Consider the following 10188-nt stretch of genomic DNA (forward strand, 5'->3'; position numbering starts at 1 on the left):
TATTACATCATGGTTGTTTAGACTCAAAGATGTTTGAAGCAACTGATTTTAGAAAAGTGGGTACTACAATTCTGATATTTTATTTATTATTTGTGCTAAAAGTCATAAGGAATCTGTACAAGAAATGCAGAATAAAGTCTGAATTGTAAATTTCCATCATGTTCCATTATTTTATGTTTTTAATTGACCAAAAGTCAAGAGCATACTGTTTTCTAACGAACTAAACCAAATATAAAACACATGTCCCTACATTTCCACTCAACCCCATACTTTTCCCTCATATGGCCTGTGTTTGATTTGTGTATTGGTTTAAGATCTCACTAGCAAATCAGACCTCGATTTCTAGGTCAAGAATCCTCATCAGTCAGGAATCTGGTAGAAGATGTAACACGGATTGAGTTGAATTTTAGATACAGGCCTGGATTTAAACTTTACAGGTCAATTTTATAAAAGCTTAACAAGTTTAAACCCGTGGTTTCCACATCACCTTATGGCACAACTGTTGGGATGGAGTTGAGGATCAAAAGTTAGAAATCTGCTTTGGTGACTTTTGTTTACAGAGCATTTTGTAAATTTTACCACTTAAACTTACAGATTATTATAAAAAACTATTCTAGCTATGACTACAATGATATTCATAGCCCTAGAGATAAGAAAGTAGTTCTAAAAACAACATACTTTATTTAATTATTTCAAATTAGATCATGATTAAACTACTGGAAATTTGGCAAGTAATTTGACCATACAGCCAAAATCATAACATCTATTCCATATATGTTAATATTTTGGTTACACATAGGCCTGCTTATGTACACAGGCCTGCCTCCCAAAACTGGATGGAGAATGTGGCATCTGAGTGTCTTGTATTGTAGGTCTCTTTGCATCACTCTGTGCCCAAGTTTGTTATTGCTCACAACATTATCAGTCAGAAATCACTGGAACACTCTAACCCAAACATGGCAGGGATGTACCCAGCCAAATTTTACCTTCTCTTGTAGCCAGAGCTTTACAAAAGCCTACATTGGTGCTCCTTGGTGAATGGTGCCCCTGGCCTGGCACTCAAGTGCTCATGTAATAGGGACCATGGTGGAGATTGGACCTGCCACTGACTTCCTGCATTTTAGCACCAAGAACAGCACAGAGGGAGGTGCTTCTCTCCTTTTTAAGTGGCAGTTTACTGAAAGTTCTTGGAGGAACGATTTTTACATGTTTACCAGAACAGCCTTGAAGTACTGTTTCTAAATAGTCTGGAAAGAGCTGTTTTCACATATTTTAGATGATGTTTTACTTTTATAATCTGACTGAATGTGAATGTCAGAGAAAGCTGCTAATATCGTTCATGGGCAGCAGACTGAGATATTTATCAACACCAAAGATTTTAGAACAGCTACAGCTTAAGACAGATTTAAGACATGCTGATGTGGTTAAATTAGAAACTGTGAAATTGGCTGTCCATAAAATTCTGTCCCAGAATAAGCGATAAGCCTGGCAAGCCTTGCAGAGCAAGCATTACAGAGCCTTCTCAGTTCCCATCAGTGAAGGATTACCTTTGTAATTGATCAGACTGCTCCTCCAAATGGATAATTTCATGCATAAATCTAAGCACTATGAAAAATACTTTCACAGAAGAAAAGGTATCAATATCACACTAGCCTCGAAAAACAAGGTGAAAACCATACATTTCCATAAGATCCTGGTGGGCAGAAAGCCCACAAATGCCTTTGACTTGTTTCCCTTTTATAGTTTCTGCTACAACCAGGGTGTTTGAGGTCTCTCTCTGCACAGCCTTTACACTGCACTGGTGGTGCAGTGGACCAAGGCTGACATAACACCCATCAGTCACTCAGTAAATACTCAGCTTCAGCCCTGGGCATTGGAAAAGAGGAAAGGAAACCTCTGGGGTATCATGGTGGCAACATTCTCTCCAAGAGGCGTAGGTCTCATATTACTTACTTCATAGCCAGGAATCAAAACCTTCCTTTTAATCTGAGTAACGTCACAAGATTGGGTTTTAATAGAAGTAGGAATATTTCTGAAAATATTAGGTGCACCTTCTATTCAGAAGAGATGCAGATCTCTGTCTTGCTGACTACCAGAGACAACAGCTGGCTCCTATCATCTAAAGATGACATCTCAATGGCCGTGCACTGTGAACACAGGGGTTAAGTCTAAAGATTTAGACCTGTACACTACATTGGAGATATCTGAGCTGGCCCCACTCATCCTAACTCTGCAGCCAGAAGTACAGTCCCTGTATGCCAGCTCAGCTCCAGAAAGCTCAGACTGTCTACTGCTGTGCTCAGGCTGAAAAATCATCCCTTATTAAAAACACTTGGACAGACAGAGAGAGAGGAGAAACATGGCACTACAGTTCAAGACTTCCCCTCCAGGTTAGTGTTAGAGTGGAGGTCTCTTCTGCCTGTGCCATGGTGGGCTGCAGCTTCACCACAAATGCCATCAATCTCTTGAAAAAATTAGCACTCTTTATCCACATGGTAATACCACTGATACCAGCCTTTCCAGGAGGAAGTATGTCTAGCAGCTGCTAGCACAAATAGATTTGATGCAAATAGAGTCATTTACAGTTTGTCTCATGCTCCTTTGGTGTGTTTCCTGTGCTTTGTCCTGGCCCTGACCCCAGGGAGCACCACTCGTCTGTTGACAAAGCGTGCTGCTGCCCAGCTCTGCAACCTAACACAGAAGCAGCAGCAGGCAAGTCAGTCCACCAAGAGGAGACAGAAAACTGTGGGACCAGGGTAGACCTTGGCACATAGCCAGCAAGGAAGCCCACCAGAGGTGTCTCAAGCGAGGATGGGGAGCAGGAAAAACAGTCCAACTGGTTCAGATTACACACATACATATACATATATATATAGTCATGGTTTAAACTCAGCTTGCAACTAAGCCCTATCCAGCCACTTACATTCCACAGTGGGATGGGTGAAAGAATAGGAAGAGTAAAAGTAAGTGAACTCATGGGTTGAGATAGAAACAGTTTAATAGAGGAAGCAAACGCTGTGTTCACAAGGAAAGCAAAACAAGGGATTCTTTCACCACTTCCTCTGAGCAGGCAGGTGTTCAGCCATTCTCCAGGACATAAGGGCTCCATCAGATGTAATGGTGACTTGGGAAGACAAACACCATCATTCTGAACGTCCCTTCCTTCCTCCTTCTTCTCCCAGCTTCATCTGCTGAGCATGATGCCATATGGGATATTTCTGTGATCACTTAGGGTCAACTGTCCCAGCTGTGTCCCCTCCCAACTTCTTATGTCCTCCAGCCTCCTTCCTGGTGGGGTGGAATGAGAAGCAGAAAAGGCTCTAACCCTCTGTGAGCACTGCTCACTGATAGCTAAAACATCCCTGTGTTACCAACACTGTTTCCAACAAATCCAAAACACAGCCTTATACCACCTACTGTCAAGAAAATTAACTATCTCAAGCCAAAACCAGAAAATAGATATAAAGATTTCAAGACATAATATTTAGACCTCCAACGAGAAATATTTCACTTTTTGGTAAAATAAGCATTTTTAGGGGCTGATAAAGAATTTCAAAATTTCGTAAAAAAATTTAGGTTTTAATAGAAAAGGAACACATACATGGGCTGAATGCCTGGTGTGTGAGGCTGAAAGAATAAGTCATCCTACTACCTTAATTGCACATCCCTTCAATTTTCCCATTTATTAATTGTACAATCCATCGTGTAAGTGGACACAGCATGTCAGAAACTCTAAAAAGTTTTATTTGTTCTTAGGAGACTTGGATGACATGGGGATTAAAGTGGGAGTGCCCTATCTGAGCTAGCCACTCCAAAATTTCTACAGTCAAGTCCTCATCAGTTCGAACTGGTTTACTGTAAACTAGACAGCTTGTGCCACTGTCCCTCTTGCTGGTCTGCATGGTTAGTTTGATCCAGCAGGACTTCCTCACTCTCCAGCCCCCAGGGCTGGCTGGAACCTCGCTCTCTGCCACCACAGCACTGGTGCAGCGCAGAGCTCAGCTGGTGGCTTCTGCAGCTGACTCAGATGCCCACATGGGATCACATGAGTAGTTTCCTGTGTGTGTTTGACTTCACACAAGAAATAAGATGGAATTAGAGGACATTTTGGGGTCTAGTGGCAATAACTCCTTTATTATTAGCTCGACTCCGCATCTGATACTCCTCATCCATCAGACTGGATACACCAGTCTCTTCTTAGCCTGGACACTGCAGTCATCTCTTCCACAGACATCACAGCAGCACAGTGGTGTAAGGGATTCCACTGATCATAGCTATAATGAAAAATTAATGAAGGGAAATTATTTTCAGAGTGTGGTTTGACTAATAAAAACATAATTCTTGTACTCCGGCTTACAAGGCAGACAGAAACTCATGAGCTACCTGCTCTGGTGACAGCTGTATGCATTTTAATAGTAGCTCAAGTATATTTTTGCAACTTTACTGCAATTACTCAAGTCCTGGTGGCATGATAGGTATGTACCGTACAAGATATACCATAAATACAGTCTCTGACTTGATGTATATATGAAGCCTCAGGGCTTGATCCTGGAATGAAACTGAGGAACTTGGGAGACTCTGAGGCAAATACATGAAGAAATATGAACGCTGAGACTCTATCATAACCATCGGAATATTTAACTTAGACCGTGTAGAAACTTCAGTCTGGAATGGTTACAGTGTGGAGATAGATAGCGTTTCCAGATTTATTCCATTCCAGATTTAAAGGTCAGAAGGATCAGTGATGATCCCCAGTGTGATCCCCTGAACTGAACGCACATCATCTCACTTGCTAATTTCTTCATGAAGCCAGTCCATGATATGTTTTAAAAAGAACACATATTTAAGTAAGACATCAAATCTTTATTTAAAGACTTCAGTTGATGGAAAACTCATCACATACCTTCATCAATTGTTCAAGTGTTAATAACCAGCAAGGCCAATAAAAAGCAGGTTTTCCCTAGTGATTTGAGATTTGTTCAGTGATATAAATTTTATCCTAAAACTAAAAGTAATAGTCTGGACAGCTTTTGGGACAGTCCTTTTACTATACTGCTGTTATGAGTTACAAAGATATAGAAGTATAACACATGCTAATAAACATCCTTGTTACTAATAGCACACAAAGGAATTCATCAACATGAAAAATTGTGAGTCTAATTTTTCCACACAGAGCAAAAGTACGTATTGAATAACCTTGGGTATATTCAATATCTTTCCTCTATCATCACTGGTAGTTTTGTCATCTTCATGTCTGTCATAGTTTGAAATTGACCCCCCTTGAGAGTTCGAGTGGCTCAGAGGTGATTGGGTGCCAGGACAGTGTTCCCTGGAGAGCCAATCACCACTCACGTCGCTCGCTTCTGCTCAAAATCATATATCACCGCACTGGAAACGGTTGGCTTTGCAGTCTGGGTTGTTTTGCTGTTGGTGTCTGCTGCGTGTAGGTGCACAAGGCCAGGGGGTGGCTGGGCTCCCTCTCTTCCCCTCCGGGGGGCAGAGGGGAGCCCTGCGACCCCCCAACTCTTTGGCTAGAGTTAGAGTCAGCATTTGGAGTGTGTGCTGTGAAGGAAGGGATTCACAGCACCTGAGGTAAGAGGGAGGAGGCCAGGCCTTCTTTCCCCCCCCTGCAGCTGCGGGGCGCTTGGGACAGTGCATAACTGAACCGAGCTGCCTGTGGCCAAGGCTAGGGGGCTTTTTCCCCCCACTGCATTTAGGCTGGTGGGGGGTGGATTTTGAGGCTCAGCACTTGAGCAGAGCCAAGTGGACGGGCTGATAAAATCAGCTCGGTGCTTGGGAAAAGAATGCCAGGCGAAATTGGAGATGGGCCAAGAGAGGCTCGGGAGTTGCCTGCCGAAGCTGACCGGGGGCAGCCAAAAACTGACTTGGAGGAATGAAGATTCCAGGACGCGTACGCTTGATAAGCTACACTGCAGCAGCCTACAAACCGAGGTGGGACACCGAGAGGGAGAGATCACCAGCAGCAGGAGAGCAAGGACTCAAAGCTGTCTTCTCGGACTTCATGAGGAGGAGAGACTGCAACAAACAACCGCTGGAACTTGGTGAGGAGGGAGTGTTCAGGAGCCCAGAACACTCCCACAGCAAAAGACTGTGTTACGTATCAGCCTTAAAGGCTGCTCCTGGACTAAAGTTAGAGGAGGGGCTTGAAAGGACTGACTGATAGTACTGTAATATATATATATAGTTGCCTTTAGTTTGTATAGTATTTATTTGTGTAAATAAATGTATATACTTCCCCCTTCCCCTACAGAAGCCTCTGGCCTGAAAGTTTCTCTCCAGTGTTAGGATAAATTGTGGGAAGGGGTGGGGGGAAGCTTGGAAGTTGGATTTTAGATTTTTAATGTGGCTCAAACTGCTACATGTCATACTGACCTAAACTCTTCTTAGGATTCTATTTTTTGCTGCATAAGTCCTGACTGTCCTCCCATTGGCCATATGATTATTAATATACTTTTAGCTTTTGCTGATAACTATCAATGGGCATTGCTTGCTACTACTTATTTTTTCTATTTCTACTTTCACTTGCCCTTTTATAACAATATATTTTAAATTCTGCTTATATGAACACAGTTCTGTATTTATGGGTAGCTAAAAAAACCTTCTTCTAAATGCATACAGAACAACCAGAGGCAGGTTCTGACACTGTTTCTATCAGGAAATTAAAATCTCTAATTTCACTAATGGTATGGGATGCCCAGAATGTCTCTGCATTGAAATCCCTCCTAAAACAAGCATTCAAAAAGGAAACACCTGTCATAGTCCATTCATACCATTCACATTCTCACAAATACACAGCCCAGAGCAAGCAAGAACCTTTCTCACCACCTCAATCTTTGCAGGCCTCCATATTCACCAAAAAAACCAGCAAAACCCAGAGGCTAAAATAAAGTAACTTAGTGTCACTTTCAGCCATTGAGCTTCTAAGAACTCTTAATTTCTTGAGCTGACAAAGACAAAACTAATAACTCCTTGGCCATCCTTTCTGTATTCTATGTCCTCCAGCAAAAACATAAGCTAAATTTTTCACCTGAACACTAATGTTAATTAATGTTAAGGTAAATGTCACTGCCTCCTGCTAGCAGAATGCACAGTCTTAGCTTAAACACAAGCTCTGAGAAAATGAAAGATCCTTTGATGGTCAAAGTGCCATCGAAACCGGTTGCCTGTTAGTGAGCACTTGTCCTTGTTTTCCAGTCTGAGATTGAGAAGTTACTCTTGTAAGGTTCAATGATGGACAACAAAAACTCATAGACACATAAAGTAGTGTCAAGGCTTGTCTATCCTGATCAATTGGCAGGTGTAACTGAGGAGCTGCCAGGGACTAGTCCTTTGCTCTGAGACCAGCCTCTGCCAGGCACCTCCCCACACAGGGCCAGAGAAACTTCAGGGTTGACATAAGCCTCTTCAGCCCAAAGAACCCAACTGCCATGGATTTCTACAACTCAGCAGCATTTATTTTCCCATGACAAACCCCAGCATTAACACAGGCATAGAGCCTGCTGAGGAGGTCCTCTCTGCAATTTTTCTGTCCTGAGTGAGGACAGAGACACTTGCATGCAGGAAATGACTGAATGCTCAATTTTTCATTCTTGCTATACCATACCTTATTCATCCTATACAATGGGTTTATTGCTGGGATAACTTTACTTTCATGCCATATTTATATGGCACACAGGTATAATGTTGACCTCATCTGGATTTCCTTATTAGCTACCCAATTAGGTCACAGTCTTGCTTTTTATAAAATATTTGTTATCATTTAAGGGTACTGAATTGAAATATGTAAGATTAAGATTATCCATCGGGGATTTGGGAAGCTTGGGCTGAAGTACAGCAGGCTCGTGCATCCTCTTTTGCTGTCTCTGCCTTTACATTCAGCAGGTAAATTCTGCCTGTGTGCATGCCAAGGGACAGGTAGTTGACACTGGCCCATTCGCCCATAACCTTGAAAGACTCTCAAAACATCTGTTTAGCACATATCCCCACTGCTACAGCAAGGAGAACTGCATACATAATGGATTTATCTTGACAGCATCCGTAGATGGTTTTGAAACATTATCTCTTCAGACAGAAAATAGACAGACATGCATTCCAAGCAATATTAAATAGAAGGTTGAGAATATCTGAGTAATAGCCATCTATTACACAGACTAGAGATGAAACAGCTAATATATTCTGCAAAGGCCAAGCAAAAAATGTCAGTGTTTCTGATTAATTATCTCTAATTTTACACAGCCTAGTTTGAAAAAAGCAACGCACATTTCTCCTTAATTCATGCTCATGATTGAAAAATATTTTGGTTTCCCCTAAATCCCAGTGCATCTTTTCCTAAATTTCACTTTATACCACACTATAAAGTGTCTTAATTTCTCATACCTGTTTCATGTTTTCTAGTATGATTTTACAAAACATTTAAATAATATTTGATCGTTCAGAAACTGGAAAAAATACCACCAGAATAACATATTTGTCAAATTTACTGTATTTTCTTCACTGCTTTCCTAGTTCAAAGTCTCTCCTTGCTTTTAGCTTTTTAGTTTTAGCAACTATTTAAATAATTTTGTGTTTAAAATCAGTGTTTAAAATAATTTCATGCCCTCTAGTGGCAGCCCTGCCAGGCACCATGAACTGTGACATTCCTGTGACAATGTAAAAATGGAAGAAAAACAGTTTGTTCTCCTATTAAGGGAAATTTATTATCCATCTCTATGTTTTAAAAAATTACAGTCATCTCTAGTTATGATGAAATAGTACCATCTGCTACAGATATAACACAAATAGCAAAAAAATAACCCAAAAAATTACATACTGAGTAAGCATTTCACTGAATTTGCTCTTAGAAATTATAGTGATGGAAATTATTCTATTTGTAGCCATTTCCTTGCATAAAGCACTATTCAGTGTGTTTCCTACTTGAGTATTGTTCCATATCCAGACACATGTTTTTTTTCCAAGGTCCATTAAAGGGTATCATCATAAACAAAATGCCACCACAGCTTGATCTTCTCTCATGGAAAATCACTTTGCCTTTCTTAGTAAAATAGGAAAGTAATAGCATAAAAGAAAAGTAATAAAATACGGAAGGAAATTTTTGACACCTTCAAGAAAAAGTGACTCAAGGTGATATAAACTTCCATTATTTTTAAATTTCAGAGCCTCTACTCATTCACTTTTTTCTAGTTCAAGATCGCTTAAATCTATACATTTCCCAAACAATGTTCCCAAACTTTTTATTTTAAGTCTCTACGCCTGATCAGCAAAAAAATCATACTGCTTTCAAAAACCTCTTGTAGCATACACTTAACTGATATCCAATGAGATATCCCATATATAATCATTGGTAGCCATTTGGCTTTATTATGGCTTTCAGCTTCGCCCCCCTGAATTACAGATCCCTAGGAACATATTAAATAATAGACATTTTCATGGAATCATAGGATATTAGTCTCAATAGGATCAGAATAACATTCATTTTGCCCCTGAAAATTTGATTCCCAATGAAGATGGTAGGAATTCCTGACAAAGCAAAGCACTGAGATACATGCTTTGTGCAATTAAAATGCTCTAAGTCACTATGTGCTATTCTTATTTTGAAATACTTGTCTCTCCTAGTCCAAGAACAACAAGAAACAAAGCTCAATCAATCCAGCTCTTCTGCTTGGCACTGTAGATGGTTATTGAGGGCCTAAGAAGCCGGTTTCTTGAAACACTTTAAAAATTATTGTTAGGGTGGCTTCAAATTCTGCACACAGGTTTTCTTGAAAATAATCACTGATGTTTTAAAAATGGAGTGCCTGAACACAGTGGTAATGAGAGTTGGCTCACTGCTGGGAAAGGATGGAAAACATCATTGGCTACCTTGTTATTGTTCAAAATTTTCTTTGCAGTTTTGTCCACTAGGGAAATAACAGAGCACACTTCCTCCTTTCTTAATTTTGCCTTACTGATGGCATTAGTGCCAGAAAAACCATGACCCAATTTCACATAATTTTTGTTAAAGTCTTGAGATAAAACTAGAAGGTCTTAGAGAATAACTACTTTAAAAAATTACACATATTTATTTTACAAATATTAAGAAATTAAAAATTAAGAAAAATTAAGAAATATTGTTCTCATTTGCTTCCTATACCTTATGCCTTCAAATTCTCCTGGTAGTACTTTTTGTCC

General features: G+C 40.3%; 1 protein-coding gene across 2 annotated transcripts in view; it reads right to left on the bottom strand.

The window, feature by feature from the left end:
* Positions 1-10188, bottom strand: part of ARL15 (ADP ribosylation factor like GTPase 15) — a 261132-nt gene that overhangs the window by 248348 nt on the left and 2596 nt on the right. The window lies entirely within an intron of this gene.

Source organism: Pipra filicauda, unplaced genomic scaffold (genome assembly GCF_003945595.2).
Source record: "Pipra filicauda isolate LSUMZ 115617 unplaced genomic scaffold, ASM394559v2 scaffold81_size6448238_pilon, whole genome shotgun sequence".
Classification (NCBI taxonomy): domain Eukaryota; kingdom Metazoa; phylum Chordata; class Aves; order Passeriformes; family Pipridae; genus Pipra; species Pipra filicauda.